Raw genomic sequence first — 16,604 nt, 5'->3', positions numbered from 1 at the left:
GAAACTGCTGCACACCCTGGACATTCACAGACAGTTGCGCTACTACTTGGACAGAACTAAAGGTTTCAGAAAAACTGACCAGCTGCTGGTAGCATATGCTGCTGGTACTCAAGGAAAAGCAATTTCCAAACAGACAATTTCAAAATGGATAGGAAATTGCATCCGCTTTTTGTTACTCATTTCATGGAAAGACTGTACCAGCTAACATTAGACCTCATTCTACGGGAGCCACAGCCACCTCCACAGCCTTCTTAAGAGGGGTGGCTACAAAAGACATTTTAGAAGCTGCCACATGGAGCTCCGTGCATACATTTGCCAAGCATTACAATTTACCTTTATATTCCAGATCCAGAGCAGGCTTTTCTTCGGCTGTCCTGCAGGGTATCTTCTCTACACCATCCTTTTCCTAGTACCTCCACCCCCAGATTGGCTATGGTATTCTACCCATATGTGATGACTGCAGATGCATCCTTGAAGGATATAGTACAGTTTTGTACCTACCATAAATGTAGATGTCCGATAGGTATGCATCTGCAGTCAGGTTTACCCTCCCTCCTTCCCCTCTGTGGTACTCCTAGGGTGCTTACCTCTCTATTAGCTAGCTGGGGGATCTATTATGGTGTATTTGTTTATACATATATATATATATATATATATATATATATATATATATATTTGCAAATGTTTGGATTTTTACTGCATTTTTCCAAATTTAGCCTTCCTAGAGGGCACCTGGCATCTGGGGCAAGAGAAACTGAGGAACATGGCGTCGGCTGACGCTTTTATACCCCAGGCGTTGTGACGTCGGGGAAGGGGCGACATCAGCCAATGCCGGACCCAGACTTTGGAATCCGGCCGACCGAAGGGCTGCCTGAGGCAGGACAAACCCATATGTGATGACTGCAGATGCATACCTATCGGACATCTACATTTATGGTAGGTACAAAACTGTACTTTCTTGCAGGCTTTTCGCTCCCGGCCTCCTACCTCCTGGGTTACTCCACCTGCTGATGAACTTGTCCAGCTCATTGTGCAGCGTGGGTGGAAGACTCCTGACACCGTCTAGGCTATTCCCCGGAGGCCAGAAATTTTGTCCCCTCCTGCTACGGATCCCCATTGGTCTAAAGGTCTTCCTGTGGATGCTCTGGTGGTGGCACCGCCGCAACAAAGAAGGATCTGGCAGAAGAAGAGTCAGACTATCCATCCACCTAACAGAATCCCGGGACCTGGACAGGATAGGGAAGCGCACCTTTGCATCAGCGACCTTTACTGTCAGGTCCCTGAATTATATGGCACACTTTACCAGGCTTCAAAGCGATCTGATTTCCGCGCTCTCTGAAACCTTGGCTGGTCCCGTGTCTGAGGTCCGTGACAAAGTGGCCTCTCAGCTGGCCACCATCGAGTCAATATCAAACTCCTCTATGCGACTGATATCTTGTGCATCAGGAGGAGAAGCTAGAGCGGCAGGTTCAGCTGTGGTTTTGAGACATGCCTGGATGCGCTTGTGCAATTTCGCTTAACTCCTTAAGGCTTCCTTTCTTAACTCTCCCATTGAGGCCTCTTTGTTGTTTGGACCCAAAGTTAAAAGCACACTGGGCAGATGTGAACAGGACGGTAAGACGCTTTCTGCCGTAGGTGTCAAATATTCTTCCCCTCAACGTGTTTTCTCTTGAAACCAAAAGAGTGGGAAGATATGGTTCAAAAGAGTGGGAAGATATGGTTCAAGACATCTCTGGGTCCTTTCCGTGACACACAGGCCGAGTTCTCCCCTAGAGGCAGAGGGAGAAAATCACAGGGAAGACTCTCCTTTCGGGGCAGAGGGGGTCTGCGTAACCAGGGTTCCAGGGACTCTTTCCCTGGCCAGTCCTATCAGCGCTCCTGAAGAGTGGCCCAACTCCTTTCCTCTAGAGGTGGTTGGGGGGTCGTTTCTCCTTGTACCCTTCTGCCTGGCTAACCATCACCACCGATTCTTGGGTACAAAGGATTATAACCAGAGGTTATCATATCCCTTTCGATTTTTGTCCTGTCCCTTCGAAAAACCTTCTCGACATTCCACCCAGTCAAAGGGAAGAAGCAGCACTAGAGATAGAAAAGCTGCTAAGAAAGAGTCTCATCCAAATGGTCCCTCCAGACCAGATAGGGTCCAGATTTTACTCAACTATTTTTGGTGCCAAAGAAAACCGGGGACTGGAGACCAATTTTGGACCTCAATGTATTGAACAAGTTTGAGAGTACAAAAATTCCAGATGGTCACAATACAGGCTGTCCTCCCGCTTTTGGAAAAAGACGATTGGATGTGCTCTATAGATCTTCAAGATGCATACTACCATATAAAAGTGGACAGGCCACCAAGATTTCTGCGCTTCCGTGCTGGAGCCAATCACTACCAGTTCAGAGTACTGCCCTTTGGACTCTACAGCCCCCAGAGTGTTCACAAAGTGCATGGCAGTCGTCACAGCTCACTTGCGACTACAAGGATTTCAGGTGTTTTCATACCTAGACGACTGGCTCATTTCTGCCCCCACCAGACATCTATTGGAAGAAGCCCTGGCAAACTCTCTCCTCTCTGCACAAAAGCTAGGCATAACCATAAACTGTCAAAAATCCAATCTCACCTCATCTCAGTCCACAGAATTCATAGGGGTTATCTTGGATACAAAGAACTGCAGAGCTGCCATTCTAGAGCACAGAATTCTAAGGATAAAGCAACAACTGATCCCAATCTTTTCAAGGGAGAAATCCACAGCTCACTCTGTCCTACAGCTGTTGGGTTCCATGGCAGCCTCCATCACCATTGTCCCCCTGGCCAGGTTTCATATGAGGCTTCCACAGTGGCTACTGCTCACCCAATGGTACCCTTTTCAGCATCCTCTTTCAGCCAAGATTCGAGTAACCCACAGGTGCAAACAGGATTTAAATTGGTGGATGACACACAATCTTTCACAATGGTCTCGGCCCTTCTCCCCCCCAGCAACCCAAGGCTACAGTGACCACAGATGCCTCCCTGATTGGGGGGGGGGCTATGTCAGGGACAGATGGTCCAAGGCACTTGGTCCGAATTGGAGGCCCAACTGCTTATAAATGTTTTAGAGCTGAGGGGCGGTGCTTCTGGCGTTGCAAGCATTCCATCCCCTGCTGCCGTCTGGGACGATTGCGATTCAGTCAGACAACATGGCGGTGGTCTGGTACATCTAGACTAGGATCTGCTGTTGCTGTTGCTAAGGTCACATTAGCTAGATGGTTGAAAGACTGTGTGACCTTCATTTATACACAGTGTAATAGTCTGTTGCCTGCTACCATGAAGGCTCATTCGACAAGGTCAGTGGCAACTTCTGCTGCCTTCCATGCCAGAGCTTCTTTACATGACATCTGTGCAGCTGCAACTTGGGCTACCTTCATCAATCATTACAAATTGGATTTGGCCTCCAGGGGAGAAGAGCATCTTTTGGTTCTGTGGTGCTCAGGAATGTACTTCCATGAGAGCCTCTCAGGAATAAAGGTAGCTGGGGACTCTGTCCCACATGTAAGTAATGAAAGAGGATTAACAATATCAGATAAAGAAGTTATGTCTTACCATAACGTTCCATCTGTATTGTTGATCCTTGTTCAGTCATTACGACCCTCCCTCCTTCCCCCTCCTGTGGCTTCTATTGGATCTCACCATCCGGTTCTCTTAGGTCATTTGACCAGAGGTAGCCTCTACCTTCTTTTGACTTGCAAACTCAATCTGAGGTAACAGGGAGAGGGGGATTATGGGTAAGACTTTAGCTCGAGAGTGTTTAGGTGACGTGAGCTTGGAGAATGGCCAGCTCGGTTCCGAGGTCGGAACAGATACCCATACATAATGACTGAACAAGGATCAACAATACAGATGGAACTTTATGGTAAGACATAACTTTTTCTCTGCACTGCCCTTTGGCTTGTCTACTGCGCCCAAGGTATTCACAAAGTGCCTGGCTCTAGTTATTGCATTTTGCAGGCAAAGAAATATTCAGCTATATCCATACCTGGACGATTGTCTAATTCAGGCAGAAAACCAGTGCATACTTTTAAATTTGGCGTTTGTAAAAAGGATTCTAACTTGTCTGGGCTACACCATAAACGAAAAGAAATCACAACTGGTACCCTGTCAACAAATTACATTTGTGGGTGCAAGCTTGAATATAACTGCCCAGATGGCTTTCCTCACGCCAGAAAAGCAAATTCTTTTGGTAACTTACTTCAAACAAGTGGCCACAAAAAACCCTGCTATCTGCAAGACAAATACTGCAAGCCTTGGGGGTTCATGGTCTCCTGCATTCTTCTAATTCCATATGCAAGACTGCATATGAGGAAACTACAGTGGTATCAGAAAAGTCAATGGAGTCAGCATTATCACAGCCTGGAAACAATGATTCCTATCATACATTGCCTACGCCTGGAGTTCCTATGGTGGGCAGAGGCCTGCCACCAAAACAAGGGACTACAATTCACACTATCCCCTGCCGCCCAAACCCTAACTACAGATGCATCAGACTATGCATGGGGGGCTCACCTGGCAGGAAAGTGCATTCAGGGCAAATGGAACTTAAATCAGTTGCACCTACATATCAATCAGAAAGAATCGTTAGCTGTACAGAATGCTCTGACAGCCCTCAAGGACTACATTCTTCCAGGACAACTAATGGTAAAGACGGACAACACCACGGTTATGTGGTACATAAACAAGCAGGGGGGTACACATTCCTATCCCCTTTGCAGACTAGCCATGGCATTGTGGAACGCAGCCTTGAGCTACCAGGTGCACCTACAAGCTCACTTCCTGCCAGGAAAGTTGAATACACTGGCAGACGGACTAAGCAGAAACCTCATGGACCCACACGAGTGGAAACTGGAACCAAGGATTTTCTACATGTTGACAAGCGAATGGGGGAGCCCAGACATAGATCTCTGCCTCCCCCAAGATTACCAGTTGGACAAGTTTTGCACAAGGACTCCCCACAAACAAGCCTGGAAAGTGTATGCTCTGTCCTTCAGCTGGAAAAACCTATCAGTCTACACCCCCCCCCCCACACTGCCTCTGGTCTCCAAAGTTCTGCTAAAAGTCAAACAGGACAAACCAAGGATGATCTTGATCGCTTCAGACTGGCCGCGCCAACACTGGTACCCCCTTCTGTGCAGTGTGTCGCAGTTATCTCCATGACACCTGCCTCAGGACCCCTTCCCTGCTGTCTCAGCAGGAAAAACAAATTCTGTACCCTCACCTTCCAGCATTGAACCTTGCAGCCTGGCTAATCACTTAAATTCACCCTTGTCATCCCTCAGCAAACCTGTTATGGATGTCATCTTGGAGGCAAGAGACCTAGTACTAGAAAATCTTATGCTGACAAATGGAAAAGATTCTGTGCCTGGAACCAATCTCTAGGGATGAGCACAGCAGTGCCCAATTTACCTCAGATTTTGCAGTACTTAACTGAGATGCTTCACAAGGGCCTGACTTTTTCCTCCATTAAAATCCATGCCTCAGCTATTTCAGCTCATTATAACACAGAACCTCCCCTCTTCTCACATCCTCTGCTCATGCAGTATTTCAGAGGGGCAAAAAACTTGAGACCACCCAGGAGAGCTCCAACCTCTGCCTGGGACCTTAACTTTGTTTTGGAGAAACTCACTCTACCTCCTCTTGAGCCAGCTGCTACTGCAGACTTAATATTTCTTTCTTGGAAAACAGCCTTCCTTTTAGCAATCACTTCAGCTAGATGGATATCTGAATTGCAGGCCCTTATGGCAGTGGAGCCCTAGGACCATTGAGGACCAATCCATCCTTCATGCCCTAGGTGGTTTCCGGTGTGGCTCTTAATCAGTCCATTCATTTGCCAACCTTCTTTCCCAATCCACAGAACAAAGGGGAATGGATTCTGCATTCCTTGGATGTGCACAGACAACTTAGATTCTACTTGGACAGGACTAAACCTCGAAGAAAATCTGAACTGCTGGTAGCATTTGCTGCAGGGGCAGAGGGGAAGGCTATTTCAAAATAAACCATTTCTGAATGGATAAGCCATTGCATTCATTTCTGCTATAAGCACCATGGAAAACCTATCCCCCAGGGGATCAGATCTCACTCCACCAGGGCTGCATCTACTTCTACAGCCTTTCTCAGAGGTGTTCCTACCAGGGGCATCCTAGAAGCTGCTACCTGGAGATCTGTACATACTTTCACCAAGCATTATCATTTACCAATTTTCTCTAAATCCAGAGCTGGCTTTGCCACTGCTGTCTTGCAGGGTCTTATAGCTGGCCCTAATGCTGTATAAACTCCTCCTCCCAGCCATAGCTTTGGGAATCTACCCAAATGTAATGACTGCAGCAGTGAAACACGAAGAACATAGTACAGTTGTGTGCACTTACCTTAAATGTAGATGTTCGAGTGTATTCACTGTTGCAGTCCTGGTTACCCTCTCTCTAGCTCCTTAACTTTTTCTGGCTATACCTCTACTTTCATTTGCTTTGCTTTAAAGCCTTTTTGGTGTATTTGCTTTTTTGTTGGAGGTATACCTTTGTGTTTTTATTTTTATTTTGCTCCCCATTAGGGGGGCACCTGACATCTGGGGCAAGAAAAACTGATGTAATGGCATCGGCTGCGTGTTTTATACCCCTGACGTCATGGAAGAAGGGACAGCAACCGATGCAGGACCCACAACTTTAATCAGGCCAACTGAGGGCAACCTGCCAGCAGATTACCCAAATGTAATGACTGCAACAGTGAATACACTCGAACATCTACATTTATGGTAAGTGTACACAACTGTACTTTTGATGACCTAGAAGCATCTTGCAGGGCAGCAGTCACCAGTTCTGTCCTTAGAAGGCATGCTTGGCTTAAGGAACAGCCCTTGCCAGACCATGTCAAATCTCAACTATTGGATGCACCCTTGCACAAAGGCAACTTATTTGGCAACAAGGCAGAGGAGGTCTTAAAAAAGATGGAAGAAAAAGCTAAGTCTATGCAGACAGTTAAGGATTTCTTGCAGGTCCAGCCATCCAGATTCTGTAGGCACTGCCCCTACAAGCACTGGTCCTTTCTTGCCCCCTCCAGGTCAGTTCACCCCAGACCCTGGGGAAGCAGAACCCCCAGATAACAGCCAGAGGGAATGCAGAGATCAAAGCATTGGAGTACCTCCACTTCTAAACCAGGGAGTGCCACTCCCTCATGGTAAGAACTCACAAAGATTCACCACTTCCACCCCCTCCCTCTGCCCACCTGCACTTGTCCCTGGGAGGAAAACTCTCCTTCCATGCAAGCACCTGGGCCACCATTACCAACGACCGCTGGGTCCTCAACATAGTGTCCCAGGGATGCAAATTTTCTTTCCACATACTACCAACCCCACAAGGGTTCCCAGATCTTCCTCCAAACCAGTGGGCAGAGACCAAAAAGCAAGTCCTTTCCCTGCTCTCTCTCTAAGGGAAATAGAGCATGTTCCTGCAGAACAGACAGGCCAAGGTTTCTACTCCAGGCTCTTCCTTGTACCCAGAAAAGAGGGCACCTGGCGCCCCATCTTCAATCTTTCCATTCTGAACACCTTCCTGGCATTACCAAAATTCAAAATGCTTATCCTCCATCAACTACTTACCTATGCTCTCCTAGGATGCTTGGCTAGCCACCCTAGACCTAAGAGGCCTACCTACACATCCCAATCAGGGAATCATGCAGGAAATATCTACGTTTCAGGGTAGAATCACTGCACTTTCAGTTCTCTGTGCTTCCCTTTGGCTTATCTACTGCTCCCAGAGTTTTCACAAAATGTCTGGTTCCTGCCATTGCCTTTTGCAGGCAAAGAAATATTTACCCATCCTTATACGACTCACTAATTCAGGCGGACAGTCAGGAAAAGCTACTCGCCTCCCTAGGGTGCACTATCAGGGAAAAGAAATCCAAACTAATACCCACCCAAACAATTATCTTCCTGGGAGCAAGCCTGGACACAGGAACCCAGATGGCATTATTTACACCAGAAAAGCAAACTTACCTGACAGCCTGTTTCTCTCCCGTAAGGAAAATCCTGCAAGCTCTGGGGTTCATGGCTTCTTGCATTCTACTCATTCCATATGCCAGACTGCATATGAGGAAACTTCAGTCGTACCTAAAAAGCCTTTGGTGTCCACACTCTCAAGACCTGGAAACTCTTGTACCAGTAACACCTTGTCTAAGGAAAGATTTTCTTTGGTGGGCAGCAGCATGCTACCACAACAAGGGACTACCCTTCTCACAACCACATGCCGCCCAGACCCTCACCACAGACGCATCAGACTGTGCCTGGGGTACACAGCTGAATGGCAGGTGCATACAGGGCCAATGGAGCCCACATCAAATACGTCTGCACATCAGCCAAAAAGAGATTAGCTGTCTAGCACGCATTGACCGCTTTCAGACCACTTCTCTTCCCAGGGGCTCTACTGATCAAAACAGACACCACCACCACTGTGATGTGGTATATATCAACAAGCAGGGAGGGACTCGCTCCTCCCCTCTGCAGGCTTGCCATGACCCTTTTGCACACAGCCTCAGCCATGCAGCTACACCTGTTAGCACAATTCCTGCCAGGCTGTCTAAACTCTCTGGAATACAGCTTGAGCAGAAATGTTCTGGACCCACATGGTTGGCAGCTAGACCAAAGAACCTTCTCCCTTAGATCTCAAAAGTGGTGCACCCCGAAGGTCGACCTCTTTGCTTCCCACTCCATTAGCTCAGCAAGTTCTGCACCAGGGAGCCTCACTACGGGGCCTGGAAAGTGAATGCTCTGTCCTTCCAGTGGGTCAACCTCTCAGTCTCTGCATTTCCCCCACTACCTCTCATTGGTACTGCTCAAAATAAGGGAGGAAAAACAGAGGACAATCCTGATTGCCCCAGACTGGCCATGCCAGCGCTTGTACCCACTGCCGCGCAGCTTGTCCCCTCTGCCACCATGGCATCTCCCTCAGATCCCAACACTCCTGACCCAGAGGGAAGGAGAATTCATGCATCCCCAATTAGAGACCCTCAATTTGGCAGCCTGGCTTATTCCTTGACCACTGTAAAAGCTGTCAGTCTCATTAAGCAGGTTCTAGATGTTACACCTGAGGCCAGACACCCTAGCACTAGGAAGTCTTATGCTGACAAATGGAAAAGGTTCTACACCTGGATCCAGGCTAAGGGAGCCGATATGGCACAGCCCTCCCTACCTCTCATTCTGGATTACCTAGCTGACCTACTACACAGTGATCAATCCTTCTCTATTAAATTTCATGCCTGTGCTATCTCTGCACATTTCAGCACTGAACAACCTCTTTTCTCACGCCCTTTCATCAAACAGTTCCTAAGATGGTCTAGCAACTTGAGGCCACCCAGAAGAGCACCTAAACCAGCTTGGGACCTAAACTTTGTGTTGGAAAAGCTCACCCTGCCCCCTTTGAACCAGCAGCGTCAGCAGAGTTGAAGTTTCTCTTATGGAAGACGGCCTTGCTTCTGGCCATCACTTCAGCAAGGTGAGTATCCAAGCTGCAAGCACTAATGGCTGTAGAGCCCTCCATCATTTTCCTTGCTGACAGGGTCTCCCTCAGGACTAACCCATCCTTCATGCCAAAAGTGGTATCAAGTGTGGCTCTCAACCAATCCATTCATTTGCCCACCTTTTTCCCTAACCCACAAAACAAGGGGGCAAGGATACTGCACTATCTAGATGTGCACAGACAGCTCAGATTCTGTCTAGCAGGACTAAACCATTTAGAAAAACTGATCAGTTGTTAGTCAGCTTTGCTGCAGGAACAGAGGGCAAAGCTATATCCAAACAAACCATTTCCAAATGGATAGCACACTGCATCCATTTCTGCTACAAGCAGCACTGGAAACCTCCCCCTAAGGGGTCAGGACTCTCCTGTCTACCAGAGCAACCTCCACCTTCGCAGCTTTCCTCAGAGGAGCCCCCATCAGGGACAACCTGGAGGCTGCAACATGGACATCTCTTCATACCTTCAAGCATTACCACCTACCTATCTTCTCCAAATCCAGGGCAGGCTTTTCCACTGCAGTCTTGCAGGGCATCCTAGCCAGCCCCCAGTCTTCTTGACTGCCTCCACCTATTTCTTCAGCTTTGGGAATCAACCAAAATGTGATGACTGCAGCAGTGAAACATGAAGAACATAGTACAGTTGTGTACACTTACCATAAATGTAGATGTTTGAGTGTATTCACTGTTGCAGTCCTGGTTTCCCTCCCTCCATCCCCCTTTTCTCTCTCTCTCTCCTTTCAAGGAACGTTTTGGTTTACTTTCTACTGGTTGGATTCTTCCACCATATCCTGGCTTCCACTTGGGGGCTCCTGACAGGGCAGGAAAAACTGATGTAATGGCGTCGGCTGCCTTACTTTATACTACTGACAACCTGACGTCCGTCCTGAAGCGACAGCAACCAACGCAGAAATACTAAGCCTCTGGTATTCGGGCCGACTAAGGGCTACCCTAGCAGGGATAACCCAAATGTGATGACTGCAACAGTGATTATACTCTAACATCTACATTTATGGCAAGTGTACACAACTGTACTTTTTAGGGGTCATATATTTGGATCTCATGCCCCCTACAGGGCTAGCTCTCCTAGGGTGGGTTGTGCTCTGGTACCCTTTGCTGGATTCATTATGCCAGGCCAAGAAAGATCTGAATATGGTCCCAGCCAGCATCCTGTTATACTCTTGATGTCCCAGTGGGAGGGTGTCTGCCAGGCCAAGTGGTGAAGGGGGGGCGAAAAGTTCTGGAAGTTGGGCCAGCTATTGGCTTTCTTCAAGCGGGAGTCCTGGTACTTGGTACAGTACCAGCAGATGTACTCAAACATCTACAGTCATGTTAAGCTCCCCAGTGCATGAATAATCTGTAGCCATAGGACATGTTGTACTGACCTCTAGTTTACCTCAGAGCTTGTCCGGTACTCTCATCCCATTGATCCTGCTGGATCTTCCAGTTGAGTTGTCATTAGTCCTTGATGCTGCCAAGAAGCGGTTTGCCTGGTGGATGCAGTCTTGCTTATTGTAAAAGTTTCTCTCTTTGGACAAAGCAGTACTTACCCATACAGTCAGGCACTTGTATATAGGTCTTTTTCTCAGTGAGGTAGCATGTTCCAGCTATTATGACTAATAAGTGGTCTTCTTGTGGACCAGAACACAACATCACATTGGCTTTCCACACAGTTCCATAAAGGGGTTCTGCATCTCTGATCACTTTTGGAAGGGCCAATCCCCTGGTGCGATCGGAACTTCATGTTGCACAGGCTTGCACATCCCATATAAGGACTCGTAAGAATTGGATGTTGCTTATCAGCGAGTCGCAATTTTCACATCAGAATGGTTTCTGAGTTGTCCTTATCCATTCCGCTCATCTGTCCATTTTCTTCAGGAGGAGAAAACTGGAAAGAATCCATCCCTCCTCAGGGGCACATTTTCCATCTCAAATGCAATATGAAGTGAATGTACGAGTTTGAGGATACAGCAGCTGATGGTCCGTTCTTCCTTCCTTGAAAGGAGAAGACAAACACTGATATCCTTTTCAAGATTCTTTTGTCATTGAGCCTGGCTTTGTTACATTGAGATATAAAGCCATGATTTATGTCCCTGATGACCAGGGTTTAATTGGCAGATCAGGATCTAGAATAGTCAAGCAGGAGAGGGGTAGGAGTGAGCATCTGACTCTAGCCCCTTTCATCCTATGATAGTAGGGGGAGGGGGGGCATAGCCTCTAGTCAGATGTTTGCCATTATTCAAGTAGAGACTAGGGAACAGGATCATGTGTTTAGTGGTCTGTTGATGGTGATACCCTGCATTAACATGTGTTTGGAAGGTTGTATATACAAGGCAAGAGTTTAGAATGCCCTTTGGTGGGTGCTCATTTTAATCACCAGGAGTGTAACTAGGGTCTAATTAGAAATTCCAAGGTGTCAAATGAACAAAACCACCTCTATGGCTCCTTGAGTGTTAGCCCCTCTGACTCACTTATGTGCTGAGAATATCCAGTGAGGGGTATGAATGGGCTCAAGCCTGATGAGGAACATAATGGTCAGCAGGCATGCATGTTAAAAAGCATATAGGAAAAATTGCCAACGGGTGTCTCTCCTGTCTTTCTCAAATGTTGCTATTGAAATCCTCAGCCCCAGCCACAAGTCTGATTTCAGTGTTTGCTTCAAAGTTTTTTGTTTTGCATTTTTTGTGCTGCAGCCACTTTGTCATCAGTTCACATCTGCAGACAGTATTGCCTGGACCCAAGACTTAAGGACTTTATCCCACTTTGGTCTTTAAGGACTGAGGTTTCTGAGGTCTTTCTCTTCGCTATTCTCCAGTTCCTTGCACCCTGGGGGTTTAGTATTTGGGATTCAAATGCAGTTGGTGACCCACTTCTGAGCATTCTGCCTAATTTCATGCATCACATATGTAATGTCCTGGCTCTTATCTTACCCAATTATTCATGAAAAGGGCTTCCTTGATGGATCCTAGATTTCCTTCTGCTTAGATGGCACCTCGATCATTGCATACCTTTTGGAGTTCCCTTAAATCAGGAAGGCATATGCAAATTACCTTTGGTGTAGACTTGTCAAGCCTGTTGACCTTCAGGAAATATTAGTATAGTAGTAATTCACTGTATATGATTTTACCAGGTTCAGATGAATTTTTTCACCTCTTCCTATTTTTTCTTACAAGAACCGGTGGATGTCCTTCAAGGATGCATCTGCAGTCCTAAAATATGGGTTGTCCTACCTCAGGCAGCCTCGCTGATGTCGCTTTCTTGCCCGTGTGCCCGAAGCAGAAGCTGTTCGCAAGTGCCGGTCGGTCAGATCCAGAGATTTCTACTCTTGCCGCGGTGCCCGAAGCAGAAGCTGTTCGCAAGTGCCGGTCGGTCAGATCCAGAGATTTCTACTACCGAAGACTTCTAAAATGTTGGGGACTCTTTCTTGCCTCAGCCGATGTCAGACAAAGTAAATAATTGTTTAACTTGTGGGAAACAAATACCTCATAAGGATTTCCACTCTTGCTGCCTTCCTTGTTTAGGCCCAGACCATCAGCTTGTTTAGCCTGTGCGCCGGAGACCCGACAGCACAATTAGTTAAAAAGCGGAAAAAAGGACCGACACGCCGGGCCCGGGTTTTCGTGAAACCGCGGTTAGGCCACGCTGAAACAGAGTCGGTTCTTCCTTCGAAAAAAGGCCTCTCCTCCGCCGAGCTTCACAGAGCATGGTTGAATCGCTCCAGAAATTGTTCCTACAGAAACAAGCACCCAGGATTTGTCAGATACTATTCCTTTAGACATATCTACCCCTGCACGGGGCTGCTAGACCCCTGCATCCATGTCTATCAAGGCCTTTGCCAGGGCTAAAGCAGCTAAATCTTCTAAGGCCTAGTTCTCAAATGCTTAGCCTGGCTGAGGATCTCATTTCTTTGATCAGGGATCCCAACCTCACCCAGACAGGGCCTCTCAACCCTCCAGAGAAGAGGCCTAGGACTGAACCCCGAACCTGTTTCCACAGACAATTCCTCGGATGACTCAGATATCTCAGACCCTCAGGAAGGCCCATATTCTCCTTATGAGGATTCTGATGCAGAAGATTCCATTCCTTCTGCTTCTCCTCCTGAAGAATTTTCTTTTGGGGAAACCTTACATGCTATGAGGGAACACTTTCAATGGAAGGGCCAGGATTTTTCAGATTCAAGGAAAAGGCTAAGGACTTTCTTACACTTAACACAGCATAGGCCTTTAGCCATTCCTCCAGTACTAACAGTTGTGGATGATGCATATAATGATGCCTGCACTGCCCCTGATTCTCTTCCTCCGGCCCCTGCCAAGCCTGACAGATATTACAGGGTTCCGGACACACACTACCATTTGTATAAGGCTCCTGTGGCAGATCCTGAAACCATTTCACAGGGCTCGTGGCTAGGGTGGCAGCTGCCTCTGCCAAAATCCTCTCCCTCTGAAAGGGAATCTAGAGCATTAGAGATGGGGTAAAAGGTTTATACTTCTGCTACTCTTCGCCAGGGCCTTAAACTGTCAATTCCACATGATTCAGTACCAGGAGTTTTTGTTAGACCAGCTAAATAAAAACTGTCCTCCAAGTCCCTTCAGGAATTGGTACATAACTCTCAGCAGATCAGTAACCATTTCTTAAAATGTGGCTATGATTCACTGGAGGCTTCCTTTAGATCAGCTATGACTGGAACAGTGATTCGAAGGCATGCTTGGTTAAAAGAACAATCCTTACCAGACCATGTTAAGTCAAAACTCCTAGATGCCCCTATGGAGAAACAAAGTTTGTTTGGCTCCCCTGCACAGGAGGTCTAAAGAAGGTGGAGGAAAAAGCTAAATCTGCCCAAACAGTCAAGGATTTCTTACAGGTCCAACCACCGAGGTTTAGCAGAAATTGGTCCTTTCCAGACACCTCTAGAGCACAGAGGGGCAGAAATAGATGCCCAAGAGGCAGAGGTCAATCCAGGGCAATCAGAGAAGTACTACCACAGATTCAACTACAACCACTTCCACTGGACAGACACAATGACTTGGCTCTGATTCCGCCTACTAGGGAACAGCTGGAAGCACCCTTGGGCAGAAAACTAGCCTTATTCTCCCAAAACTGGCATTACATTACTGGAGACAAATGGACTTTACAAACAATAGACAAAGGCTACAGGTTTCACTTCCACACTCTTACCAAAAAAGGGAGGGATGCCAAACCTACCACCAAGCCAAAAAACAGACGCTCTAAGACAAATCAACAACTTACTAAGGATGAGAGCTATAGAAAAGGTACCGCCTATGGAACAAGTAAAAGACAGAAACAAGCCAGCAAGTCGACTCCACAAGAGCTTAATCCCTCACCATGTAAGAGCTTCATCAGACAAAGAATAAAACACCCAAAGCACTTTTTAAAAACCACGTTCATGATGTCATTTCCTTGACAATAAACCCATCAAGGGATTTAAATTACGTGAGTATTCCTTAACAACTCATTCCTTTAAAAATACATAAAAATACTTGAAAATCCATAAGCCAGGTTCCCATGCACATATGGCCTCACCAAAAAGTCTTTATAAAGAACATATATTTAAAAACCAAACCATTTATCTAAATAATGAAAAATAAAAATATTTATGTAATTCTATAAACATATACATTCATACGTTAATGCATTAAACATAATCGTTTAACCGGCACATGACCTCCTAGTATGTTACCCCTACATTTAAACAAACTGTATATAATATAATATAATGTAGAGAATATGGAACAAGGCCAAGGATTTTACTCCAGGCTTTTCCTTGTACCAAGAAAAGAAAATCAATGGAGACCTATTCTCGACTTGTCCGCTCTGAACACATACCTCATTGTTCCAAAACTCAAAATGCTGACCCTCCAGCAACTTCTTCCCATGCTGGGCAAGGAGTTTTGGCTGGTGACTCTAGATCTCAAGGAGGCATACCTGCACGTCCCTATACGACCAGACTGCAGAAGACACCTCAGATTTCTTGCAGGATCAGAGCATTATCAATTCTCAGCATTGCAATGCCTGGCATCAGTAATTGCTCATTAATTCAAATTTACCCATACCTGGACGACTGCCTAATATAAGCGGACAACAAGGCAAAATTAACAAAAGATTTGGAAAAGGTCATACAATTGTTACAAGCCTTGGAATACACAGTCAACATGCAAAAATCAAGACTAGTACCATCCCAAAGGATAACATTCTTGGGTGCAGAACTGGATACATCAACTCAGATGGCTTTTCTCACAGAAGAAAAACAAAAGCAACTACCAGTATATTTCATGACATTAACAACACAAACTCAGCTTACTGCAAGGAAAGTCCTGCAAGCCCTGGGTTACATGGCATCCTGCATAATATTGATTCTGCATGCCAGACTGCATATGAGAAAGTTGCAATGGTACCTAAGGAATGTATGGTCTCAACACAAGCACAGTCTAGAAGCCCAGATTCCAGTGATTCCATGCCTAAAGCAAGAATTCCAGTGGTGGGCTCAGGCCTGTCGGTTGAACAGAGGGCTGCCTTTCCACAAACCTCATCCAAGCCAAACTATCACCACGGACGCCTCAGACCTAGGCTGGGGGGCGCATATGGTGGACAAGTGCATACAAGGCCTATGGACCCAAGACCAGCTGAATCTACACATAAATCTAAAGGAGATGCTGGCAATAAAACATGCAATCCAGGCATTCCGACCATTCCTTCAACAAGGTCACTTGCTGATAAGGACGGACAATACCACAGTCATGTGGTACATCAACAAACAGGGAGGTACACACTCATATCCTCTATGCCGGATGGCAATGGACCTGTGGAATGTGGCCCTGAATCTCAACATTCAACTTCAGGCCAGATTTGTACCAGGAAAAGAAAATTCACTAGCAGACACCTTAAGCAGAACTACCACGGATGCTCACGAATGGATGCTGCATCCAGATATCTTCAAAACCATAACAAAGAAATGGGGACTACCAGAGATAGACCTGTTCGCCTCCCCACACAACCACCAATTGAAGAAATTCTGCACAAGAGCATACCACCCACTTGCTTGGAGGGTGGACTCCCTCT

At 46.6% G+C, this 16,604-nt stretch overlaps 1 protein-coding gene across 1 annotated transcript in view; it reads left to right on the top strand.

Annotated features, from left to right (window-relative positions):
• The window catches only part of ADAR (adenosine deaminase RNA specific), a gene marked incomplete in the record, with an annotated part of 1,768,745 nt that overhangs the window by 1,480,541 nt on the left and 271,600 nt on the right, over positions 1 to 16,604 (top strand).

This window comes from Protopterus annectens, chromosome 8.part0, assembly GCF_019279795.1.
Source record: "Protopterus annectens isolate FY-2018-M chromosome 8.part0, PAN1.0, whole genome shotgun sequence".
Classification (NCBI taxonomy): domain Eukaryota; kingdom Metazoa; phylum Chordata; order Ceratodontiformes; family Protopteridae; genus Protopterus; species Protopterus annectens.
The sequence above is the reverse complement of the archived record's forward strand: the minus strand, read 5'-3'. Positions and strand labels throughout refer to the sequence as shown.